This window comes from Pristiophorus japonicus, chromosome 3 (assembly GCF_044704955.1).
Source record: "Pristiophorus japonicus isolate sPriJap1 chromosome 3, sPriJap1.hap1, whole genome shotgun sequence".
Taxonomy (NCBI): Eukaryota; Metazoa; Chordata; class Chondrichthyes; family Pristiophoridae; genus Pristiophorus; species Pristiophorus japonicus.
This window is the reverse complement of record NC_091979.1, coordinates 156,701,350-156,728,581: the sequence shown is the minus strand read 5'-3', so window position 1 is coordinate 156,728,581 and position 27,232 is coordinate 156,701,350. Positions and strand designations below refer to the sequence as shown.

General features: G+C 46.1%; 1 protein-coding gene across 2 annotated transcripts in view; it reads right to left on the bottom strand.

The window, feature by feature from the left end:
* The window catches only part of LOC139259954 (SPATS2-like protein), a 398,117-nt gene extending 371,343 nt beyond the window's left edge, over positions 1 to 26,774 (bottom strand). Inside the window, exons 1-2 of one of the 2 annotated variants that reach the window (XM_070875947.1) lie at positions 26,472 to 26,774; positions 13,873 to 14,061 (exon numbers count right to left, since the gene is read on the bottom strand). The gene's annotated coding sequence lies outside the window, so the exon portion shown is untranslated. The remainder of the gene's footprint in view (positions 1 to 13,872; positions 14,062 to 26,471) is intronic. The other variant, XM_070875949.1, reaches the window with a different exon arrangement.
* Between the last annotated feature and the right edge of the window lie 458 nt (positions 26,775 to 27,232).

Sequence of the window (27,232 nt, the reverse complement as noted above, 5' to 3'; positions counted from 1 at the left end):
ATAAGCTAAGCTTGCAGATAGTGCAGGTTGGAAGGCCAGTCTGGTCAGCATTTGCATAATCAACTCTGAAGGTGACAAAGACACAAATGAGAGTTTTAGCAGCAAGTGACTGAGGTAGAGGCGGAGATGGATGATGTTATGGAGGTGGGTGTAGGTGGTCTTTGTGATGACAAGAGTATGGGATCATAAGCTCACTCAGATTGGACTCAAACAGGATGCCAAGATTTCAAACTGTTTGGTTAAGCCTGAGGCAGTGAAGGGGATAGAATCAATGGGAAGAGTAGAGTTTGTGGTGGAGACCAAAAACAGTGGCTTCACTCAACCCAATGCTTGGAGGAAATTATGGTTCATCCAAGACAGGACGTTGGGAAAGCTGTATGGCAGTACAGAGACAGTGATGGGGTTGAGAGAGGTGGTGGAGAAATAGAGCTGGGTGTCAGTGGTATACATGTAGAAACTGATCTCATTTCTGTGTATGATGTCGCCAAGGGATTGCATGCAGACGAGGAGGTGGGGTGGAGGGGGCAAGGATATATCCTTGGGAGACTCTGGAAGTAAGAGTGTGGAGGGTAGAGAGAGAAGCCATTGCTAGAGATTGGATAGGTAAGATTGGAACCAAGTAAGAGCAGTCCCACTGAGCTGGACAATGGAGGAGAGGCGTTGGAGGATGATGGTGTGGTGAACAGGTCAAAGGCCGCAGAGCAGTCAAGCAGGACCAGGAGGGATAATGTACCACAGTCACAGAGAAAGACATTTGTGACTTTGCAGATACTGGAAACAGACCAAATAATGTTGGAAAAAAATTTAATTCAGCAATGTATCTGCAAGTTGGGCTATGAATATGCTTCAATATTAAAACCAAAATAACATCATCGGCTCCTTTTAAGATAATGAAGAGATTTCAAACTAATCTATATTATGGTGCAATAAATTCAACTTTAAAATTCTAGAGCACCAAATGAGTGAATTATGGGTGGTTGCTGCAGTATTATAAATACAGTGGCTTGTCTCGTATGATACTCTACCAATATAAATTCCAAATTAGTCATGGCTCTTAACTAATAGAGAACTTGTATGGAACAGCCTCCCTGTAATGTGCCCCTGACTATAGCACACTTTCTAGTGTGACTGCCAAAGACAGTATGACTGAGAGTTGTACATTGCAAACTCTAAGATACATAACAAAGAGGATTCATTCAGGAAACATCAGTAAAGGACATCAGATGACCTGCTTCCTCCAACTATTTCCTGCTACCAACAGATCTGTAGAAAGGTACTATTTTATTTTTTTTTAAAGTAAAAGTGTGAATTGTATCAGATTGGATGAAGTCAGTCTTCAAGAAACTATGCGTACTTCCAGATTTTCATGGATCCCAGCTCATGCCTGGAATTAACTAAATATATCCCTGTGTTCCTATGTCCTGTCTGCTTTTCCTACACATTGTCAAAAACAAAGCACTACCTTTTGACAGTATGGAAATATTGCAATTGTGTGACTATTTTGCTAAATAATAAATCCCATCTGTTCAGCAGCTGGTTATTTCAACACTGTAACTGGCACCGAAATTCCTAGGGCTGAAGAGAGCATAGGTAGCAGATACACTGCGGAAAAGGGGGCGGAAAATTGACTGGAACTAGGCTCCACGGGGATTTTGCTACATTTCAACCAGGCATTGAAATTCCAGTCAGAGCGGAGGCCATGAGCAGATCTCCCATTCATCCCCCGATATCAAAGGGTGTCCTGGGTGGAGTTCCCAAGCTTTCCAAGGAAATTGTTGTCTTTAAGCACTTGGAAGGCCTCGGCGGAAGTCCTGGAAGTCTCCAGTGGAAATCTGGCATGTTACTTTGAGGCCTTCTAAAGGCCTCCAGGCCTTCACTTGAGTGATTACCTCCTCGAGTTGGAGTTTTTTTTCGCCATTTGGGCCTCGGGAGGACTCCACTGGGGCCTAGCAAGGGAAGATTGGCCTGAGCTGGAGTAGCCTCCACTGACGTGCTTGCGCAGGCGCCAACGGTCAGCTCTACCTATGAAAAATTATACCAGCCCAAGGTTCGGACCGGGTCTTGCCTTTAGATGAAGGCAGGCAGGGGTCCTGTTGCACTGCACTTACGCCAGCAGAGTGGGGCCACAGGCATTTCAAGGCCAGTTAGTTTATACTGTAAAACATAGAAACATAGAAAATAGGTGCAGGAGTAGGCCATTCGGCCCTTCGAGCCTGCACCATCATTCAATAAGATCATGGCTGATCATTCCCTCAGTACCCCTTTCCTGCTTTCTCTCCATACCCCTTGATCCCCCTAGCCATAAGGGCCATATATAACTCCCTCTTGAATATACTCAATGAACTGGCATCAACAACTCTCTGCGGCAGGGAATTCCACAAGTTAACAACTCTCTGAGTGAAGAAGCTTCTTGTCATCTCAGTCCTAAATGGCCTACCCCTTATCCTAAGACTGTGTCCCCTGGTTCTGGATTTCCCCAACATCGGGAACATTCTTCCCGCATCTAACCTGTCCAGTCCCATCAGAATCTTATATGTTTCTATGAGATCCCCTCTCATCCTTCTAAACTCCAGTGTATAAAGGCCCAGTTGATCCAGTCTCTCCTCATATGTCAGTCCCGCCATCCCGGGAATCAGTCTGGTAAACCTTCGCTGCACTCCCTCAATAGCAAAAACGTCCTTCCTCAGATTAGGAGACCAAAACTGAACACAATATTCCAAGTGAGATCTCACTAAGACCCTGTACAACTGCAGTAAGACCTCCCTGCTCCTATATTCAAATCCCTTAGCTATGAAGGCCAACATACTATTTGCCTTCTTCACTGCTTGCTGTACCTGCACGCCAACTTTCAATGACTGATGAACCATGACACCCAGGTCTCGCTGCACCTCCCCTTTTCTTAATCTGCCGCCATTCAGATAATATTCTGCCTTCGTGTTTTTGCCCCTAAAGTGGATAACCTCACATTTATCCACATTATACTGCATCTGCCATGCATTTGCCCACTCACCTAACCTTTCCAAGTCACCCTGCAGCCTCTTAGCATCCTCCTCACAGCTCACACCGCAACCCAGTTTAGTGTCATCTGCAAACTTGGAGATATTACACTCAATTCCTTCATCCAAATCATTAATGTTTATTTAAAGAGCTGGGGTCCCAGCACTGAGCCCTGCGGCACTCCACTAGTCACTGTCTGCCATTCTGAAAAGGACCCGTTTATCCCGACTCTCTGCTTCCTGTCTGCCAACCAGTTCTCTATCCACGTCAGTACATTACCCCCAATACCATGTGCTTTGATTTTGCACACTAATCTTTTGAGAGTCCAAATACACCACATCCACTGGTTCTCCCTTGTTCACTTTCTGGTTACATCCTCAAAAAACACCAGGTCAATCGCTCTTGTACATGAGCACTTGATTCTTGGGATATGGGCATCAACTGGCAGAGCTGGCATTTTTGCCCATCCCTAATTGCCTTTGAGAATGTGGTGGTGGGCCTTTTTCTTGAAGCGCTGGTGAAGGTGCTCCCACAATGCTGTTAGGGATGAAGAAACTGAATCTCAGTAGACTAGAAAAAATTACCTGCATTTGAAAGAAAAAAAATGATTTAAAAAATCCTTTCATTTTGTTGAAAATGGATTTTAATGAAACACCAATGACAATATCAGAATGTACAGGCCCTGAAATCATGCAATGGAACACTAATAGCGAGCATGCAACGTATTCACCTGAAATTTCTCTTTCCATTATTGTAGTGGGCCTTTAATCCATTTATTTGTACACCTCCACTACAATAGTGGAGGGAAGGAGTTTCAGACCTGAAGAAATCTGATAAGGTAAAGCAGGTTTAAGCAATCATAAGATAGTACCTGTATCACATGATGCAATTTCAGAGCCTATTGTTTAACCTATTGTTATAATCTTAGGATATATAAAGCAACTAACAATTATTTGTGCCTTCATTTATCTCTCAGAAGCTGATAGACACATTTTCCAGCATTTATGGGTTTTGATCCTGGATTTCCACGGGGGTTGTCCCAATCTCTTGCCATTTCCAATCATCTGTACCATTTCTCTGGGGGATCCCCTGATCTCCCATGGAAGTTCAGGGCTTTTGTTTTTATCTCAACAATTACTTTTCTATTGTTTATAATTTACATTTTTCAAAACGATGAAATATTTTGGAGCACTTTACTTTCTAAAGCCAGAATTTTCCCACTGCCGTGCATGCGAGATTGGAGGCAAGTCAGGAGAGAAAGTTGAAATAAATCGGAACGGGTCGGGAGCCTGCCATCATCCCGTATCCTTTTACTCGGGCGAGTTTACCAGCACGGCCATGACCCAAACGGCAGAGACAGGCGACCTAATTTAGATCATTATTAGCTTGGTGTCACACCCTTAAGTGCCTTTTTAACCCCACCTTTCCAACTTCATTGCATGACCACGGGAATCACACAGCTCAGGAACCACGTCTGTGAACCTGTGGCAGAGGTTTAGTGGCCATTGATGGAAGTCATCACTGCACAATATGAAAAGCACAATAAATATTCCACCTGACACCTGGTTACTTTGCTAAGGCAGGTGCTGTTGCTGAGTGCATTCGCAGCACAGATTTAGCTTTCTGGAGGTTGCAAGTGTTTTCAGCAAATTCGGGAAACACTTCACTGGTACAACCTATCACACAGTAGCATAATGGTTATGTTACCGGATTAGTAATCCAGAGGCTTGGAGTAATGATCCAAGGACATGAGTTCAAATCCCACCATGGCAGCTGAGGAATTTATATTCAGTTTGTTATGTATCTGGACTTGTGTATACTCTGTACAGCCACCAGAGGGCTCATTCCCCGGAGTCCCAAGGGATCTCATAATCCCTTATTGAAGAGATAAGGTATTGAAGAGTGCTTCACAGGTTGGAGAGGCACTCTGGAGACCTGCAATAAAAGATTAAGGTCACACTTTACTTTGAGCTCACAGTATTCAATCTGACTCTTTCTCGATACACTACACAGTTAATTAAATAAATCTGGAATAAAAAAGCTAGTAGCAGTAATGGTGATGAAGAAACTATTGGATTGTCGTAAAAACCCATGACTCCAAATCCACAGCAATGTGCTTGACTCTTAACTGTCATCAAAAGCCACTCAGTTTTAACAAAACCGCTACATAAAACAATAATAAGAATAAAACCAAATGGACCACCCGCATCGACCTTGGCACCAGCTATGGAGATGACAACGGTATACCCAGCCCAGTCAAAACTGCAAAGTCCTCCTCACGAAAATCTGGGGACTTGCGCCAAAATTGGGAGAGCTGTCCCACAGACTAGTCGAGCAACAGCCTGACATAGTCATACTCACAGACTCATTCCTTTCAGCCAATATGCTAGACACCTCCATCATCATCCCTGGTTATATCCTGTACCATCGGCAGGACAGGCCCAACAGAGGTGGTGGCACAGTGGTATACAGTCAGGAGGGAGTGGCCCTGGGAGTGCTCAACATTGACTCTGGACCCCATGAAGTCTCACAGCTTCAGATAAAGCATGGGCAAGGAAAACTCCTGCTGATTATTACCTACCAGCCTCCCTCAGCTGATGAATCAGTACTCCTCCCAAGTTGAAAACTACTTGGAAGAAGCACTGAGAGTAGCAAGGGAACAGAATGTAATCTGGGTGGGGGACTTCTATTTCCATCACTAAGAGTGGCTCGGTAGCACCACTACTGACTGAGCAGGCCAAGTCCTAAAGGATATAGCTGCCAGACTGATGTTGAGAGAACCAACATGAGGGAAAAACCTACTTGACCTCATTCTCACCAATCTACCTGTCGCAGATGCATCTGTCTATGACAACATTGGTAGCAGTGACCAACACACAGTCATTGTGGAGAGGAAATCCCGTCTTCACACTTTGGACACCCTCCGTCATGTTGTGTGGCTCTACCACCATGCTAAATGGGATAGATTCAGAACAGATCTAGCAGCTCAAAACTGATCACCCATGAGGCTCTGTGAGCCATCAGCAGCAACAGAATTGTATTCCACCACAGTCTGTAACCCCATGGCCCGGCATGTCCATCATTCTACCATTACCATCAAGCCAGGGAACCAACCCTAGTTCAATAAGGAGTGTAGTAGAGCATGCCAGGAGCAGCACCAGGCATACTTAAAAATAAGGTGTCAACCTGGGGAAACTGCAACTCAGGACTACATGCAAACTAAACAGCAGGAGCAGCATGCTATAAACAGTGCTAAGCAATTCCACAATCAACAGATCAGATCAAAGCTCTTATGTCTTGCCACATCCAGTCGTGAATAGTGGTGAACCATAAAACAACAAACGGGAGGAGGAGGATCCATGAATATCCCCATTCTCAATGATGGCAGAGTCCAGCACATGAGTGCAAAAGACAAGTCAGAAGTGCTGAGTAGATGATCCATATCAGCCGATTCCTGAGCTCTCCACCATCACAGAAGCCAGTCTTCAGCCAATTCAATTCACTCCACGTGATATCAAGAAACGGCTGAGAGCACTGGATACAGCAAAGGTTATGTGCCTCGACAACATTCTGGCTGTCATGCTGAAGACTTATGCTCCAGAACTAGTCAAGCTGTTCCAGTACAGCTGCAACACTTGTAAGTATCCGCCAATTTGGAAAACTGCCCAGGTATGTCCTGTCCACAAAAAGCAGGACAAATCCAATCCATCCAATTACTGCCCCATAGTCTACTCTCGATCATCAGCAAAGTGATGGAAGGTGTCGTCAACAATGCTATCAAGTACCACTTACTCACCAATAACCTGCTCACCAATGCTCAGTTTGGGTTCTGCCAGGACCACTCAGCACCAGACCTCATTACAGCCTTGGTCCAAACATGGACAAAGAAGCTGAATTCCAGAGGTGAGGTGAGCATGATTACCCTTAACATCAAGGCGGTATTTGACCGAATGGGGCATCAAGGAGCCCTAGTAAAACTGAAGTCAATGGGAATCAGGGGGAGAACTCCCCACTGGCTGGAGTTATACCTAGCACAACAGAAGATAGTAGATAGTTGTGGTTGTTGGAGGTCAATCCTCACAGCCCCAGGAAATCGCTGCAGGTGTTCTTCAGGGGAATGTCCTAGGCCCAACCATCTTCAGCTGCTTCATCAATGACCTTCCCTTTATCATAAGGTCAGAAGTGGGGATGTTCGCTGATGATTGCACAGTATTCAGTTCCATTCGCAATTTCTCAGATAATGGAGCAGTCCATGCCCGCATGCAGCAAGATCTGGATGACATTCAGGCTTGGGCTGATAAGTGGCAAGTAACATTCGCACAAATGTCAGGCAATGAATGAGAGTGTAACCACTGCCCCTTGAGATTCAACGGCATTAGCATCACCGAATCCTCCACCATTAACATCCTGGAAGTCACCATTGACCAAAAACTTAACTGGACCAGCCACATAAGTACTATAGCAACAAGAACGGGTCAGAGGCTGGGTTTTCTACAGCGAGTGTTTCAGCTCCTGACTCCCCAAAGCCTTTCCACCATCTACAAGGCACAAGTCAGGTGGGAGACGGAATACTCACCACTTGCCTGGATAAGTGCACTCAAGAAGCAAGACACCATCCAGGACAAAACAGCCTGCTTGGTTGGCACCCCATCCACCACCTTAAACATTCATTCCCTCCAGTCCCGGCGCACCGTGGCTGCAGTGTGTACCATCTACAAGATGCAGTGCAAATCGCCAAGGCTTTTTCAGCAGCACCTCCCAAACCTGTATCCTCTACCACCAAGAAGGACAAGGGCAGCAGGCGTATGGAAACAACATGCCCTGCAAGTTCACGTCCAAGTTACACACCATCCTGACTTGGAAGTATATCACCGTTCTTTCATTGTCGCTGGGTCAAAATCCTGGAACTCCCTCCCTCATAGCACTGTGGGCGTATCTTCACCATGGGATCAAGAAAGCAGCACACCATCACTTGCTTAAGGGCAATTAGGGAAGGACAATAAATTCTGGCTTTGCCAGTGATGCCCACATCCCATGAACAAATAAAAAAAACACCACTGATACATTAATGGGGCCAAAATTCAGGGTCTCTAAAAGACCCGTTAATGTCCGTTTTTGGCGGCCATTCCTAAAAATCGAATGGGGTCAACAGGCTGACCTGGCCTAAATTCAGGTCGAGATTTTTCGGCCTGGACCTCATCCCGTCCAAGTAGTTGCACCACCAATGATGGGCAATAAAAAAATACTTACCCATCGATTTTCACCTGAATCTGCTGATCCCCCGCCATCTCTGCACTGAGTGCGGCCCGGCAGCGTGGCCGCCCTTAAAGGGGAGGGCCTACTGCCGTGGCTGCAATGGTAACATGTTTGCCCGCCGACTTGCCGATCGGCCAGCAAAATATTGTCCCCGGGTTGAGCCGGGACGCCAATGGGCAGACTGGCACCCCCAAAGTTACAAAATGATAGAATCTCTCCCCTTTAACGGAAGGGAGAGAGCATGGGGAAACACATGAGCTGTGATGTCACCATGACTCCATCATTGATTGACAGCGGCGGAGGCCCCGACCGACCCATTTTCAGCCAGTCAGCCTGGCTTTGAATCTAAGACCCGCCCCCATTATGATCCATTTCCTGTAGGACTTTGAAAAAATGTCAAAGTCCTGAAAATGGATCTACTTACCAGGAGTTCCAGCGGTAAGTACCATTCCAAAACTCATAGGTGCACCAGCTTTCTGCTGCACCTGAATTTTGGCCCTATTGTTTCTCTCATCTCTACTTGACCTGCCTTCTGTTACATCAGCATGGGTGCCGTTTATACTGTCTTACTTTGGTCCTCAGAATCAGACCACAATAAACCCGAACACCAGCAACACCAGGCACACCAGCAGCACCAACAACAACATTACCAACCTTCTCCTCAATGACCTGATGCTGCACAGGACAGAGGGCATCAGCACAGGGTTGCCTCGCGCCAGAGGCGATACCCCCAACAAAGGGTATATAGACAGAGGATGAGCTTCCTCAACATGACTGAGGAGCAGTGCCAAAGGAGACTCTGGCTCAGAATCCTTTCAGTGATCTGCAGCAGACATTTGTAGCATCTCGCAGTCTGCCACTCACAGATGCATCACACAGGTCACTGATACCCTGTTTGACAAGTCAGCCAATTATATCAATTTGCCACTGATGACGCCAGTGTTGATCTCAATGATGGATCAGATTGGCAGTGGTCCCTCCAGCAGTCGTCAACTCCTGTCATGGCGCGGGTGATGCGCATATCCTTGTGATCCCTGGCTCGGACGATGACATAGTTGAGCAGGTGCCAGTGTTTGGAGCGAGATTGTTGCCACGATGCCTTGTATCTGTCCCTCTGGCAGAACAAGGTGTTGGTGATGACAAGTTCATGCTCCAGACATTTTGTCAGGAGTAGGGTACCGCTGGATTTGGCTTTCCCTGCCCCTTCTCTGCCAATCACGCCTCCCCAGAGGTCTGTGTCCTTGCCGACCCTGGCGTTGAAGTCACCGAGGAGGATCAGTTTGTCGCCCGCAGGGAGGAAGGACAGGGATTTTTCAAGGTTGGAATAAAAACCCTCTTTGGCCTCATCTGTTGCATTGAGTGTTGGGGCGTACGCCCTGATGACTGTGGCGCACTGGTTCCAGGATAGGGTGAGTTGAAGAGTCATGAGGCATTTGTTAGCCCTGCAGGGGGAGTCTTTGAGGCAGTCGACCAACTCATTTTTGATGGCAAAGCCGACTCTATGGAGGCGGCGTTCTTCCTCTTGTTTTCCTTTCCAGAAGAAGGTATAACCTCCACCTTGTTCCTTGAGCTGGCCTTCCCCTGCCCACCAGGTCTCGCTTAGGGTAGCGATGTCGCTATCAAAGCATCTAAGTTCTCGGGCAACTATGGCAGTCTGGTCTGTCGCTGTTGGAATTATCCATGAGAGTCCTGATGTTCCAGGTCCCGAACTTCATGTTAGAGGAGTTGAAGATGCCTGTCCATGAGTTCTTTTAACATGGGGTAGTCATTGCACACTGGCTACCACACGGGCTTAGCTGAGCAAGGTCTTGGTCCAGTAGCAAAGGGCTCCAAGACGACTGGAGACCAGGCACTGCTGTATGGGCCTAGTTGCCTACGGTGAGATGTTGGCCGCAGGCTCGGTGCCCTTGATAATAGGTGGTCCAAGGCTTGGTTGGGGGCAGGCATTGGGAGGGTCAGTGGCCCACTGGGATTCAGAGTGGGAGGGCAGGGGGGGTCACAGCCATGGTACTCACCATTGAGGAGGAGAGGAGGCCAGGTCACCAGTGGGGAAGGAGAGGTCCAGACGTCGCTGAAGGAGGGGGGCAGGCCAACCGACCCGGTCGCTGTTGAGGAGAAGGTCGCCTGTCGCCGCAGGAGGTCCAGCCTTCGCCGAGAGGGGCCAGACTCTGTTGTGGAGGAAAGGCCCATCTGCCGCCACTGGAGGTGTTCCGATCGCCGCTGGAGCAGGGGGTGGAGGCCCGATAGCCAGGCCCAGCTACCCAGTCACTGCAGGAGGCCCAGCTGCCATCGCCGATCAGTGGTGTGGCGGGAAACCTGAGGTAGGCCCTAACTGAACTATTGAATGCCACAGAAATGAATATTATATGGACTTGGATGTTCTTCTCAATTACCACCCCTTGTGGGGCGAATTTAGGGCAGTACGCAGAGTACAAGGTGTTCTTAAAGGTTATCATCTCAAAAATACCATAAAAAATTTCATCTGCTTTCCCCTCCAAAAAAACTGCCAGTTCCCTTTAAGGCTCGACAATTATCTGATATTTCACATTTAAATAGCATTAAGAGGTCATGACTAACCTCTGCACCCCATTTTCCTCCATCTTCACCCCAAACTCACCAAAATAGTTCCAGCTACTATAACAATGGTGGTAAAAGTTGCAGCAAAATATTCATGATGTGGATACCACACTGAGGAGGCCATTTTGTGTGCTGCAGCTGAAGGTTGGTGTTTTTAGTGATCATTTTAGTACTTTGTGGGTTGAGTCCAGACTTTTACTCAGCTCTGCTCAAATTACTGCTTTGCTCTCTAAACATAGATTTCTCAATAGGAATCCCTTTATTTTGTTATTATGAATGTAATGTATTTGCTTCATGGGTTTTTTGTTTAAGCATTCACAGCAACACATTGCTATTAAAAACTAGTTGGTTTATTAACAAAGGTTTAATAATCACACTACACATTACCAGTTGATCCATTAGGCTCACAAAAGCATGCCTCATCGTGGATGACCCAGACCCAAATGACTGGGGTTTTATTGAGTCTTGTGAACATCACAGCTCTACAACTATTTTTGGAAGAAACTTTAAATCAAGTGCCCCTTTTTGGCACTAGAACCCACAAATTAACAATGTAAAACTGCAACAAAAACCCTTAATCAAATTAGAATTTGGTTGCTGGGAGTGATGATGCACTCCAGCCCCTCCAGCGCCCACCTCTCATGGAAGGCTGTGAGCGTACCGGTGGACATCGCGTGCTCCATCTCCAGGGACACGCTGGCTCGAATGTATCCGCGGAAGAGGGGTAGGCAGTCGGGCTGAACGACCCCCTCGACCGCCCGCTGCCTGGACCGATTGATGGCCACTTTGGCCAGGCCCAAGGGCAGTCCTACGAGGAGGCCTTCTGACCTGCCCACTCCCCTCTGCACAGGGTGGCCAAAGATCAGGAGTGTGGGACTGAAGAGCAACCAGAATTTGAGGAGCAGCCCCTTCACATAATGGAATAGGGGCTGCAATCTAACACACTCTACATACGCATGGAACACGGACTCCTCTAAACTGCAGAAATTACAGACGGCCTGGGAGTCGGTGAACCGACTTAAAAAACAATTGCACGGGACTGCTCCATGCAACACCCTTCAGGCCAAGTCCCCAATAAATAAGGGAGGACTCCCACATAGAGAGCACTCCATTGTGGACCCCCACCTCCTCCAGACAGCAGACAAGGATGGCAAGGTGGAGAGTGTGCAAGAGCAGCCCGTACAGGAATCCCCTCAACGCAGAACTGACAGGCACGGAAGGGATTTCCCCGAGACGGCTCAGCAACAGCTTCAAAAACCTGTGAGCATAGTCACAGGTGCATGTATTACAACGAGGAGGACAACAACATGGAGGTGACCAAGGTGGGTGCTCTTAATCCCCTGATTTTAACCCCACCCTCCACCCCCATGCCTGACGAGAACATGAAGTGCAAGGGATTCAAATCGAAGCAGCGTCCTTTCCTACGCATTTATGCTGCCATTTTTACTTCTGAGTTTCAGGAAGCATGTGACAGATGTGGCCCCCATAAAGTCAGGGTCTGATAATGTCATTCAGATCCCAATGCTATTTTAATCCCGGGCTGCATCAGTCACACACAATGCCGACAACGCCCAGGAAAATTGCTGTGGATTGGATCTAGGGCCAGAAGAAGCCCAGATAATAGCTTTTCAATTTTTTTTAACTGTTTCCTTGTGGGCCAGGAGGAGCAGGAGCCATTTCTGAGGCTGCTGCTCCTTCGGCCACTTTGCTGAGAAATGATGATGCCCTGTAACTGGCAGCCACCTTTTAAATGCTGTCCCAGAACTGTATTTCCCTCTTTCCCTGCAGTAGTAAGCCAATGAAAGAAGGCACAGCAGGTGTCCGCAGCACGTCTAATTTAAATGAGGTCCGAGACCCAAGTTCGATTGGGCCTAGGGCCTACTTGTTGTGGCGCAAGGATTGCTCCCTGTGCCCAGTTTGTAATTTCCAACCCTGGGACAGTTACTCCAAAATCACATACACCAGTACCCTCCAGCACCACACCTGCCCGAGTTTGCAGCCTCAGTGTGAGGCCAGCTAATTTGGGTGATGAAGGCAGGCCACAAGTGCCAGTGCATCTTTGATGCATGCCTGACTCAAGAAGCTGGAAAGTCTGGCACCTGCCAATTATTCAAGAGAAATTGCTCAGGTCCCTCTAAAATCCCAACCAACTATCCTTAATGCCCCTGTGTAAGGGGGCCAATCAAGGTATTTAAAAATAAAACTGATCATTCTTTATGCGGTCCAGGTCACTTGGCTGGCCTGGACCCCAATGGTGGGGCCCACTTCTGCTTATCTTGATTCCAGTATGCCTCAACTCATTAGTCTCACCTGCCTCCTGTACTATGGCAGGTCCCAATTGAGCCAGGGCAGTGGGACCTCCTAGCACAGGAAGTCTCTGCATCTGTCCCTATTGACATGTGCCTTCAAAGGGATAGCTGGAAGTTACATCCCTTCCAAGGCATGCCATAAATTCACGGAAACAGTGAGGACTTGGCCCAAGCGGGTTCCTGCAATATTCAAGTGGTTCCGCTGGACTTCTGGTGGAGACCGGTGGAATCCCCATGGATTCTTTGGGGCCAACATACCAGAAGTGCACTGAGAGAAAAGAATAAATTCCCCACTTCTATAAGCATGTTAATTTTTTTCTAAGGTTTCAGAAGTGATAAATAGTCATATGGACTACTGTACTATTTATCTGCGAGTTCAGTTTTAAGGCTGACTTTATAAATAATAATGTAAATTTAATTTTCTACAGATTGTTTCAATTTTATTTGAAAGCTTAATTTTTTTTAAAGAAACAATTGGTGAACATTTGCAGTCTCAGTCCTTAAGCAGTTAAAAGTTATGAATTTCTTATATCTTATTTCAATCAAATATCACATCTGCGAAGCATTATGTATTCAAATCAGGAGATTAGTAAATGTCCCAGCAAGCTCCAGTGTACAACTGTGCTTCAATAGCTCTGAACATTGTCCAAACTGAGATGTAAAGAATACTTCAACCATAAATCATTCTAGAAGTTGTTTATAGCTGGAGTTACACTGCATATCCTGATCTGACCTGGTTTGTGGTCACAATACGGGTAGAGATTCTGCAGAGTCTTTCTGATCTTCTGCCATAACTCCCATTGTTTGCATTTATATTGGAATTTTTTGAAGCTCTCAGCAGTTCCATCGTCAGTTTTGGGCTCCAGTGTGGGCACTTCCTCTGGATGCTGGCGTGATATCCATTAACATTTGTACACCCATCCTACCAAAGCAAAGCAGTTAAGGTGAAAGTGACAACTTAAGGAAGAAAGATTTGCTGAATTAACAGTGAGAGCCAAGTTATACGTCATGGAGTGAACTGGAAAATGGGGGCAGTAACCCTCAACTGCCTGGATTTTCCTCCTACTGCTTTAATCTTCTGCACAGTCAAACCGCTGATCATGTCAGTAGTCGAAAGCTGCAAAAATATATTACCGGGACAACGTGTGCACTTGGAAAGGTACAAGTTGTTTAGGGAGGGTTTGTGAAAGGTGGGTCATGTCTAAGTAACCTAATATAGTTATTTGACAGAGTCATTGCAGTGGATGATAGAGGAGGAGGAGGAGGAGCAATGGCTGTCACATATGTGGGTCTTCAGATGGCATTTGATAAGGTTCTGCATAAGAGTTTCCTAGAAAAATTAGTTCGGCGCCTGTGGTTACAACAAGAAGAAATGGAGGCGCGAGACCAGGAACTGCTCCCCCCATCAACACCTCATTATAATCTGAATGCTGAGCCTATTACAATGCAGACCCAGCTGTATCCCTTTGGAAACTCCCAGAAATTCCAGGGCAATATAAAAGGAACAGACGCTACCTCACCCATTTTTCCTGACTTTGGTGTCCAAGTTATTGGCATTTTCTGGAGGCAAATGTCAGGAGAATCAATGCCCTAATGAAATGTGTACAAGAATACATTTTCATCCTGTATCACTGTACCATGAATGGGCAAGGGTTAAGATACAATTGTGTCAACAGAATCAGTGTATGAATGTGTGCTCACATGTACAACCTCATCAATATGCAAACAATTGTGAAACACTAGGGAAACATTGACATAACTTCTAAAGCTTTCTCTTTTTCTCCTCCATTCTATGTACACAATCGGAGTGAATTTCATAGCAGTGACTAGCGCCAACCAGTCAGCATGAGAGGTATTTACACAAGGGTTTCCCGGATCATCTCATTTATTTGCATACCCATTGGCGTAGTGATTGACATAAATCCAGTGTAAAATGTGTGTATGTGCTGGAGTGCATGGAAATTAGAGTTCAGCCTGTAAAAATACAGTTCTGGCTGACACACTGCAACAGCAGACTGAGAGACAAGCAAGTAAGGAAGGAGCAATGTTTGGCTCACTCATTTGACGGACAAGTCACTTCACTGCGAATCTACTCAATTTTTGCTGATACTTTGCAAGAATGTCTACAGCGGCAGCAGCTGACACAGGCAGCCAAACAAGGCAGTAGGGCTGGGCCCATCAGCACTCCTCAGGGAAACCAGCCCGATATGTCACTCATGCCACCTGGAGAGAAGTGGCATTGACACTGTACCAAACCTCTCATTCCCAGGACTGCAGACCTGTGCTACAAGAGGTTAAATGACCTTTAAAGGCAAGGTATCACACTGGACACTCTGCCTTTTCTTCCTTGGCCATTCTAGGCGTCAGCAACACTCTTTACCCTCTAAGAGCAACATTGCAACAGTGACGACAATTCCAAAAGTACTTAATTTGCTGTAAAGCGCTTTGGGGAGTGTTGAGGTTGTGAAAGGCGCTATATAAACACAAGTTATAAGAACATAAGAACATAAGAATTAGGAACAGGAGTAGGCCATCTAGCCCCTCGAGCCTGCTCCGCCATTCAAAAAGATCATGGCTGATCTGGCCGTGGACTCAGCTCCACTTACCCGCCCGCTCCCTGTAACCCTTAATTCCCTTATTGGTTAAAAATCTATCTATCTGTGACTTGAATACATTCAATGAGCTAGCCTCAACTGCATCCTTGGGCAGAGAATTCCACAGATTCACAACCCTCTGGGAGAAGAAATTCCTTCTCAACTCAGTTTTAAATTGGCTCCCCCGTATTTTGAGGCTGTGTCCCCTAGTTCAAGTCTCCCCTACCAGTGGAAACAACCTCTCTGCCTCTATCTTGTCTTTCACTTTCATTATTTTAAATGTTTCTATAAGATCACCCCTCATCCTTCTGAACTCCAACGAGTAAAGACCCAGTCTACTCAATCTATCATCATAAGGTAACCCCCTCATCTCCGGAATCAGCCTAGTGAATCGTCTCTGTACCCCCTCCAAAGCTAGTATATCCTTCCTTAAGTAAGGTGACCAAAACTGACGCAGTACTCCAGGTGCGGCCTCACCAATACCCGATACAGTTGCAGCAGGACCTCCCTGCTTTTGTACTCCATCCCTCTCGCCAACATTCCATTCGCCTTCCTGATTACCTGCTGCACCTCCAAACTAACTTTTTGGGATTCATGCACAAGGACCCACAGGTCCCTCTGCACCTCAGCATGTTGTAATTTCTCCCCATTCAAATAATATTCCCTTTTACTGTTTTTTTTCCCAAGGTGGATGACCTCACACTTTCCGACATTGTATTCCATCTGCCAAACCTTAGCCCATTCGCTTAACCTATCCAAATCTCTTTGCAGCCTCTCTGTGTCCTCTACACAACCCGCTTTCCCACTAATCTTTGTGTCATCTGCAAATTTTGTTACACTACACTCTGTCCCCTCTTCCAGGTCACCTATGTATATTGTAAACAGTTGTGGTCCCAGCACCGATCCCTGTGGCACACCACTAACCACTGATTTCCAACCGGAAAAGGACCCATTTATCCCAACTCTCTGCTTTCTGTTCGGCAGCCAATTCTCTATCCATGCTAATACATTTCCTCTGACTCCGCGTACCTTTATCTTCTGCAGTAACCTTTTGTGTGGCACCTTATCGAATGCCTTTTGGAAATCTAAATACACCACATCCATCGGTACACCTCTATCCACCATGCTCGTTATATCCTCAAAGAATTCCAGTAAATTAGTTTTTTCTTCTTTCTATCCTTCTGCCTGAACAAGAACAGCATTACACTGGGGAAGCAGCACATGTGGGAATCATAATGGAAGATCAGGATAAAAACAGAGGCCAAGGGGCCGAATTTTCCCCGAGTTGGGATTACAGTGCAAAATTCGAATTACTGTATTTTTTTCCGCCGGCTCACCAGTGAGGATTTGGGCTCTTGGAGATAAAAATCTTGCTGCTGCGGTAACGGATCATTCTTGTGGCGTTTCACGGGGCACGACACTCAGTGCTACGCTCAGCAGATCAGCGCAGCACCGATGATGTCAAATGTGACGCAGACATGCCACGTCATGCTGCCGCCTCATAACATCCCTTTCCTTCTTTGAAAGGCGAGGGCCACTGCGAACTCTGCAGACTCTTTAATAGTGCCCACTGGACCACAAGGGAGGGTATCGGCTGGGCCAGCGGCCTGCCACCCAGGAGGGGGTATCGGGCTGCGTGTTGCCGGCCCAGCCACACCGGCGGCCGACAGAAAAAAGATGTCAGCTGCCCCACTACCACCTCCCCTATAAGGGTGGCTGGGGTGCCACAGCTACCAAAGCTTCTCACACCGAGAATTCCATGCCAGCCTCGCGTCCTGTGGGTCAATTTCCCCCAAAGGGCGCAAAAGGGTTGGCGTGCACGGCGACGCTGACTGGCACTGCGCAAAGGGACATTTTCGACCCCCAAGCCCCTGGATTTATGAAGTGGAAGATTCTGGCAGAGATTCGATTTAGATATTGCAACAGGACCAGAATGAACAAGGCTGGTATAAACAGAGCTGCTATCACCATTAGCTTGTTGAACATTGCCAGAACATTATAAAGGCTTTATTCCAAAAGTATTTTTTAAAACAATCTGTAATACAGTATGACCTAATATCAAAGAGAATTAAACATATTTATCACCTTTGACACTTTAATGAATAATGTTCTCCAGTTCAACTCAAATTCTCTAACCTTGATTTGTTACAGAAAATGAAACTTTGCATTCATTGTGAATTGCAAACAGAAAGCTGCTTGGCTGTCAACAGAAATGATCAGTTGTCAAGTGGGACTGGAAATGAAACCCTATAGCAGCAAATGAGTTCCATTCAGGGAATTTATCTGACTCCGCAGAGGAATCACAGCACTGGAAATTCTGATTTTTTTTTGTTTCAAGAGGTGGCATTAATGGTTGGGGTCAGTTTTGACAGTTGGTGGCACATTTTGAATGTCATACACTTTGGCTGCTGGAATTGCTAAAGAGAAGGAAACTTCCAGTGATGTGAAAGGTTACATGTAGGAGTCATATATTTTAGAAGCCAATGAACAATGAGATGCTGGATGATGTGAAATCTTCCTTGTGAATTGTTCATCAAAAGTCCAGCCATTCCCTGAATAGTTTATAAATCATGGTTGTTTTTGTAATTTGTTCTCAGGAGGTGATTGATGCTGACAAGGCCACATTTATTATGTGCTCCTGCTTGCCAATATGGGTAATGTTGGGCCTTCTCCTTGAATCACTGCAGTCACTGTAGTGATGGTGCTCCCACTACGGTGTTAGGGAATTCCAGGACATTGAATCAGCATCAATGAAAGAACGGTGATATATGTCCAAGGCAGGATGGTTACAGGGGACAGAGGAACTTGATGAGTTGCTGCAGTGCATTCTTTAGATAGTACATACTGCAGCACGGTGCACCACTGGCTGAATATTGAATCCAGTGAGTGGCAGGGGAGCTGATCAAGTAAACTGCTATGTCCTGGATGGGGTTGCGTTTATTGAGTATTGTTGCAGCTGCACCCATCTAGGTGAGTGCTGAATATTTCATCACAATCTTGATTTGAGCCGCATGGATGTTGGAGAGGTTTGGAGGGGTCAGGAGATAATCCACTTGTCCATTGTACCCAGCCATGCACTTGTAGCCATGCTGTGAAGGTGGCTGGTCCAGTTAAGCTCCTGGTTAATGGTGACCCCCAGGATATTGCTGATGGGAGAGTCTGTGAGTGTCATGTCATTGAAGGTTGGGGCAGATGGCTGGGCTTTCTCTTGTGCTAGATGATCATTACCTGGCACTTATTTGGCCCAATTGCTATTTGCCACTCATCAGACCAAGCATGGGTGTTGTTCAAGTCCTGCTGTAGAGTGGAATGGGCTATTTAATTATTGGAGGAGTTGTGAATGCAGCAAAGACTATAGAATCATCAGCAAACATCCACAATCCAGCTGTAACGACTGGCCTCCAACAACTCTGATCATCATCCTTTGCCACAAGTATGACTTCATTCCCTTTGAGCCCCATTGACCTCAGTTTTGGAGGGGTCTTTAGTGCTATACTGAAGAAAATGCCTTGATGTCAAGGGTAGCTACTCTCTTGCTCTGGCAGTCAGCTCTTGCATCCAACAACAACAACTTACATAGGATTGCATAGGATTACATAGGATATACGGCACAGAAGCTGGGCATTTGGCCCAACCAGTCCATGCCAGTATTTATACTCCACTCGAACCTCCTTCCATCTTTCCTCATCTAAATCTATCAGCATAACCCTCTATTCCCTTCTCCCTCATATGCTTGTATAGCCACCCCTTAAATACTTCTATACTATTCGCTTCAACCACTCTCTATGGTAGCGAGTTCCACATTCTCACTATTCTTTGGATAAAGAAGTTTCTTCTCAATTCCCGATTGGATTTCTTGGTGGCTATCTTATATTGATGGCCTCTAGTTATGCTCTTCCCCACAAGTGGAAACAAGTGGAAAAAGTGTAGTGCCCTATTTACCTATATTTAAGAAGTGGGATAGAACATGTCCAGGGAATTATAGACCAATCAGCTTAACATCAGTGGTAGGAAAAATAATGGAATCCCTACTAAAGGAGAAAATAGAAGAACATCTAGAAACCAAAATATAATAATGAATAGTCAGCATGGTTTTCAAAAGGGAAAGTCTTGCTTGACCAGCCTCATTGAAATTTTTGAACAGGTAACAGAAAGAGTAGACAATGGTAATGCAGTAGATGTAATTTATCTAGATTTTCAAAAGGCCTTTGATAAGGTGCCCCATAATAGACTGGTGAATAAGGTCAGAGAATGCAGAGTCAGGGACAAATAGCAGAGTGGATAGCTAGCTAGCTTCAAGACAGAAAGCAGTGAGTAGGGGTCAAAGGTAGCTATTCACAGTGGAAGGAGGTGGGTAGTGGTGTTCCAAAAGCATCAGTGTTGGGACCTCCATCGTTCACAATTTATATTAATGATTTAGATCTTGGAATCAAAAACACAATTTCTAAATTTGCGGATGACACCAAATTGGGGGGAATAGTCAATACTGAGGAGGACTGCAATAAATTACAGGCGGACATTAATAAACTTGCAGCATGGGCATATAACTGGCAAATGAAGTTCAACACAGATAAATGTGAGGTATTACCTTTTGGTAGGAAGAATAGGGAGGTCACTTTTTACTTGGAGGGTGCGAGTCTAGGTGGTGTAGAGGAACAAAGGGATCTCAGAGTATAAATACACTAAAAATTGCGACACAGGTTAGCAAGGCCGTACAAAAAGCAAACCAAGCACGAGGGTTTATTTCTAGAGGTGTGGAATTGAAAAATAGGGAAGTTATGATAAACCTGTATCGAACCTTGGTTAGACCACACTTAGAGTCCAGTGTTCTGTTCTGGGCTAACGACTTACTGAACGGGCGCAGCGAAAGAAAAAAATTTCCCGTCGGGTTTACGGTGGCAGTAACCCCTAGCGCCACGATCTCCTGCGCCCGGAGATCGTGATGTCATCGCCCTGCGCATCGCCCCGGATTCGAACTTCAGTTCCGACCCATGCAGCATTGCTAGGCGGCAACACTGACAGCTGCAGGAGGCGTTGTTCGGGAGGCCGAGAGCTTCGGAGGTGCAAGTTAAAGGGGATGTTGGGGTGGGAAATTTAAAAATTGTGCGAATGCATACTGGCAATGTTTCTGAATTTTCTTCTGCCACTAGAGAGCTTGGGGTATTCAAAAGAGAATTTGATAAATACTTGAAGGTAAACAATTTCCAAGACTATGGGAAAGGAACAAGGAGTGGGATTAATTGGCTAGCTCTACCAAAGAGCCGCACAGGCACGATTTGCCAAATGGCCTCCTTCTGTGCTGTATTATTGTATGATTCTATAATGGAGTGAGCATCAGACCCTGATATCCCATTGAAAACTATTGCACTCTGACATGCCTAATGCACTTGTTGGGATGCACTGAACTACCAGTGAGAGATTGTAACCAATACCTGTTATAAGACAGAAATTGATTGCAGTTTTATGTTTGGCTATTGTTTACTCATTTGTGGTAGAGATGAGAAATTGTTTGTGTCCCCACATTAACTTCAGTTTAAGCCAAACCCAACTAGAACGAGCAACTAGAAACCAGGATTGAATTGCTAAAATCAATGAGAAATTAATAAGAAAGATGTGAATATGCCATCATCATCATCATAGGCAGTCCCTCGAAACGAGGATGACTTGCTTCCATGGCAAAAAAGGATGAGTTCACAGGTGTTTCAATGAAGGACCTAATATTCCAGGTCCTGAACTACATAGTACAGGGTGGAAGATGCCTGTGCATGGATTTTTTTAACGTGTGGTGGCCGTTGCACACCAGCCACCACACGGGCTTGACAGAGCCAAATCTTGGTCCAGTGGCAAGGATTAACCAAGACAACTGGAGACCAGCTCTGCTGCACGGGCCTAGTGCGCACACATATCGCAGTGTGGGCTGACCCGTGCTGTCCCTGGGCCCACGCCTCTTCTGGCCCTGAACTCGCGCCTCTCCTGGGCCCTAATTACGTCCCTCTACAATCTCTCGCTGCTCCTTCGCCCCGACCTCGCCCCTCCTGCTGTACCTGCCCATGCTCCTGGACCTTGATGATGTCCCTCTTTGCTGCCGTCACCCTCCTGTACCAGCTCGCACTTGCAGTGGCATGCCGCCACGCTGCCCATGGCCACCGCTCGCCGCTCCATTTATGGCCCTGACCTGCCACTGGTGGTCTCTCGTAGGCCATCAATGCAGCTGTTGGTTTGATGTTCCAGTTTGTTGCTATTGCTGTATGCCTCCATATACATATTTAAATTTGTTTTCTTCATTACAGTATTCATTGTATCACACACTCTCTTCGGACCTTATTTAAGCACAGACCTAATGCTGTTATCTAGATTCAGTAACAAATCCAAACATTGGTCAGGATTTTGCTTACCTCAGTAGGTCCGGGGCGGGCAGTATCAGTGACGGATTGCGGTCCCGCTGCTGGCTCCATCCCGCTGCCTAAAATGAATTTATGTTGATCGGGCTTGTTAAGCTTACCCAGCACATTTCCAATTAGAGGAAGCGGGTCTGGTGACATCATTCATGATGCATCATCAGCCGGTTTCCTTAAAGGGACCATGGCCACCTTACTATTCACTTTTGTGCTGGCAGTGCACCACAGTATTTCAGTGCTGCAAACACTGACAAGCACTGCACAGAGGTGCACGGCTGCACCCAGGTTCTCCCATGACTCCTTGCCTATGGAGGGAGGGAGTCACTGCGCGCAGGGAGGTCCTGTTCCCTTCCCATGGGCGGAAGAGACCTCCCCAGGAGATCTAGCACATTGCAGAGGAGGTCACAAGCAGGGATGTGGTCAGGAGCACATGGGTGCAGCAGTGCACATGTTTCAATTATCTCATTAGATCAAAAACATTAGTACAAAGTCACACTCACCTTCATCCTCTTGTGCCTCTCATCACATCACCATCACTCTGCCTTCCCTACCCTACTCCTGCACATCCCTACTCACACCAACTTACCTTGCACCTCTACCAATTCTCTCTCTATCTACATTATCACATCCCCATCTCACTAGCCACCCCTCACACTCACCCTCATCCTTGTGCAATCATGCCAACTAACAACACACAAGGGTAGACACTTGGTTGTTTTATCAAATGATTATATAAAGTTTCTATTAATGTGATGTCAAACATTGGAATCTTCATTTTTAACACTTTCCAGTCTTGGGCAGATTTGTGTGCACCTTTAGAAGTGACTCAGTGAGTTGCAGTGAATGGTGAGACATAACGGTACCACCCACAATGGTGGTGAGTGTGAAAAGAATGGCTTGGTCATTGTAGGGATGCTTTATGGTATTGGTGAGGGGTAGTGTCAACCTGGCACATCATGTGGCAGCCAGGGAGTACAAGTTAGGTAAATCTGGCCATGCTGAGGCTATCCCTGGCCACCCAGGCAGCCACGTGATCGCGTGCTGATGTCCGCTATCCTGTACATAATCTGGTACTTGCAGAGAAGTTGGTGGTGTTGTTGTTGGTGCTGCTGGTGTGCCTTATGATGCTGGTGTTGAGGATAATCGTGGTCTGATTCTGAGGATCAAGGTGAGACAGTATAAACAGCATTCATGCTGATGGAATAGATGGCAGGTGAAGTATAGATGACAGACGCAATCTGTCAATGGCGAGAGAGGTAATGAGGTGATACTGGATGGAGACTTGAGTAAAGACTTGCAAAATCTGATGTGGAAATGCAGTGAGGAACAGCTTGTGGCTGAGGAAAGTGATCTCTGTCAGGTGGGAACTTTTACTGTACATTTGAAGCTGTCAATTAATCAGCTAGATCAGTGGTCACTCAACTCGCACCTCAGATTGACAGACATGGTCACAGAACAGCATGGTTCCTTGGCCATGCACGTTTTTTCCATTATAAAACTGGCAAGCAGCCGTGCAGCTAGAGAGGTGGAGAGATTTAGGGGGGGAATTCCAGAGCTTAGGACCAAAGCAGCTGAAAATGTGACTGCCAAGGTGCAGTGATTACAATATGGGAAGCACAAGAAGCCAAAATTAGAAGAGCGCAGAGATCCTGGAGGCTTGTAGGACTGGAGGAGGTTACAGAGATAAGGAGGGGTGAAGCCATGGAAGGATTTGAAAATAAAGATGAGAATTTTAAAATCAAGGTGTTGCCAGACCGGGAGCCAATGTAGGTCAGCGAGCACAGGGGTGATGTGTGAACAGGACTTGGTGTGAGTTAGGATACGGGCAGCTGAGTTCTGGATGAGCTTAAGTTTACGTAGGGTAGGAGGGTAGGGTAAGATGGGAGGCCAGCCAGGAGAGCATTGGAATAGTCAAGTTCAGAAGTAACAAAGGCTTGGATGAGGGTTTCAGCAGCAATAACTCAGTGAGGCCAGAATGGAGGTGGGCGATGTTACGGAGGTGGCAGTAGGCAGTCTTGGTGATGGAGCGGATATATGATCGGACCATCATTATACCTGTGATCTAAATAATCTGGAGTAACAATTTTCCAAAACACACTGCAGTTAAAAGAATGTTGGTTAATTTAATTTATTTTTTGGAGAAAAATATTTAGTAGAAATTTTGTCTCATTTCCATAGTGGAGAAATAAATAAATAAATAGACAACACAATCATGGGTATAGTAGCATCGTGGTTATGTTATTGGACTAGTAATCCAGAGGCCTGGAGCAATGATCCAGAAACGTGAGTTCAAATCCCACCACGGCACTGGGGGGAATTTAAACTCATTTGGAATTAAAAAGCAAGTATCAGTAATGGTGACCATGAAACTATCAAATTGTCAGGAAAAACCCAATTTGCTCATTAATATTCTTTAGGGAAGGAAATCTGCCATCCTTACCTGGTCTGGCCTATGTGTGACTCCAGACCCACAGCAATGTGGTTGACTTTTGAATGGCCTTGCAAGCCACTCAGTTGTACCAAACCACTATGACAAAGTCAGCACTGTGGGAATACCTTCACCACACGGACTGCAGTAGTTCAAGAAGGTGGCTCACCACTATCTTTTCAAGGGCAATTAGAGATGGGCAATAAATGCCAGCGATGCCCATATCCCATGAACGAATAATTTTTTTAAAATCCAAACAGGACTGGAGTATGAATATTCTGAACCTATTAAGAAGAATCTGTTGATGGGGAAGCCTGGTGGAAAATCCCCAAGTTTCATTAGTGAGATTAAAGTTAGCCTGTTTGGACTCACCAGAAATTCTGGACCCTGGCAATTGATTGCAGTCCCTCTCTCATAGCTCACGTGGACTGAACTCAATGATATGCTGCCCAGGTGTCCACTTTAGTCCTGAGCTGAGCTTCAAATCCCCTGTCATCTTCATCACCAAAACTTGTGAAATTAATGGATGGGAAAGATCGGATAGGCCCCCTCAATGATATGCAATCCCGCCCTTCCAATTTACTTCCATTCACTTTTCCAAGCAATCTAATAAGTGCAAATACAGAAAGGGGAAAATCTATCCTGATTATACAGCAGTGACAACCTTGCAACATGGTGATCGAGACAAAGCTTTGGATGTTATAGTTGAGCTACCATTTTCACGTCTCTAGGGTGTAAGATTGCAATTGCCAGAATAGTAGTAGAGTGTACAGGAAGATACATAAAACCAAGGAAGTATTATTGGGAATCAATTAGATTAGTAAGGTTGCACTTGGAGACCATTTCCAATTCTGGTCACCAAACCTCAAAAAAGATTAAGGTCAGCGGGAATGGTTCCAGGAGGAAGAGTTTCTAAATCTGCTGTTTATTCTTGTTAAAAATAGAATAGAGTATCGGTCAAAAGTTTTAAATTAGAAATGGTTTGAGAGGAACAAGGAAGAATGCACCATCTGATGTAAAGAGGGTTACAGATTTTTTTTCCTACTGGGGAATTGCTGCCGTGTTTCAGAGTCTGGAGTGGGCTGGATGAAATAGAGAAGGCTCAAACAGAATTAGAGACCTGTAGTTTGTGACCGCCAGCGGAAATCGGGGCAGAAAGAAACCGATTCTATTTCTTTCGTAATGAAAATCTCAACTCAGCAGGTAATTGTGTCTGTGATTGCAGCCAGGAATCCTGCCCTTGGTGGGACCACACCAACCTCTACATAGTGATTTATTCTCCAATTTTGAAAGAAAAAATTATGCATTTATTAAAAGGGCAACATCTCTTCCTATATTCTACTTGACAGCAATTATTGAAACTGAGCACTACATTGTGTCCAAATTATTTAAACTGTTTCTAATCATTGTCATACTTTTGTGCTGCAGCATTTTTCCATTAGAACAATCAGAAGTGAATCTATTGCCAGTCACTCCAGAGAGAATAAATGGACCCTTTGGAGAAATATTTAAAAAGTTGCAAAAGACATGAGATAAACATGGGTTCAAGCAGAAGTTCTTTATTTAAAGTCATGTATTCCTGCAAACAGCAGTCACCGGGGACAATGAATGCAGAATTTGACGAATTATTCAAAAGGGATTTAGATGGGATCCTAAGTAGAAACGAGGTAAGTTGGAGCGGCTGCAATTTGGGGAGAGATAGTGCTAGAAATGTATGTCAGAGAACAGAAATCTAAAGATTTGGACTGGAGTCAATGAAATGTCCTTTCCTGTGTCTTGTCTCCTTATCTTATTAAACCAGCTACAGTCAAAGGATCAGCGTGGTACTGGGGCTTTTAGTTTGATGGCTCACTTCACCACTGAGCTCACATTGGGCTCAATTTTGGCCGAGCCCGTTTTTCGGCACACTTACCGGAGTTGCGCCACTTATGTCGGTTCCCAGAGGCGACGAAAAAAAATGTTGGAACTTTGGCCGCTATCTGGCCTCTTCACTGCAGTCGGGCAGCATTGCCAGTCATTCTGCGCTGGAAAATGTACCGGGACGTCTGCACATGCGCAGTGGTGATTCGTGATATTCGCGCATGCTGAGTAGCGCTGCGAGTCTGCAATAACAGTCCCAATTTATGTAGGTCTCTCTGTCAGTTTGAGAGCGTGGCGATGTTCTTCCTCCCTGTGATGCTGGGCTCCTTTAGGTAAAATTCTCTGCATTTATTCTGCCTCCTTTGTTGGGCTGTGGGGCGGGCAGGAGAACTGATAGTGCTCCTGCCTGCCGGTGATTTCTATCAGTTCTCCTGCCTGCCCCCTAGCCCAGGCCGAGTGGCCCCCGGTGCGATTGCTCCCTTAGAAATCACCGGCAGGCAGGAGCACGAAGAGATCGATCGCACCGGGAGGCCACTCAGCCAGGGCTAGGGGTGGACAGGAGAACTGATAGTGCTCCTGCCTGCCGGTGACTTCTATCAGTTCTTCGGCCCACCTCTAGCCCAAGTCAAGTGGCCTCCCGGTGCATTGTCCCACCCCTAGCCCAGGCCGAGTGGCCTCCTGGTGCATTGTCCCATCCCTAGCTCAGGCCGAGTGGCCTCCCGGTGCATTGTCCCACCCCTAGCTCAGGCCGAGTGGCCTCCTGGTGCGTTGTCCCGCCTCTAGCCCAGGCCGAGTGGCCTCCCGGTGCGTTGT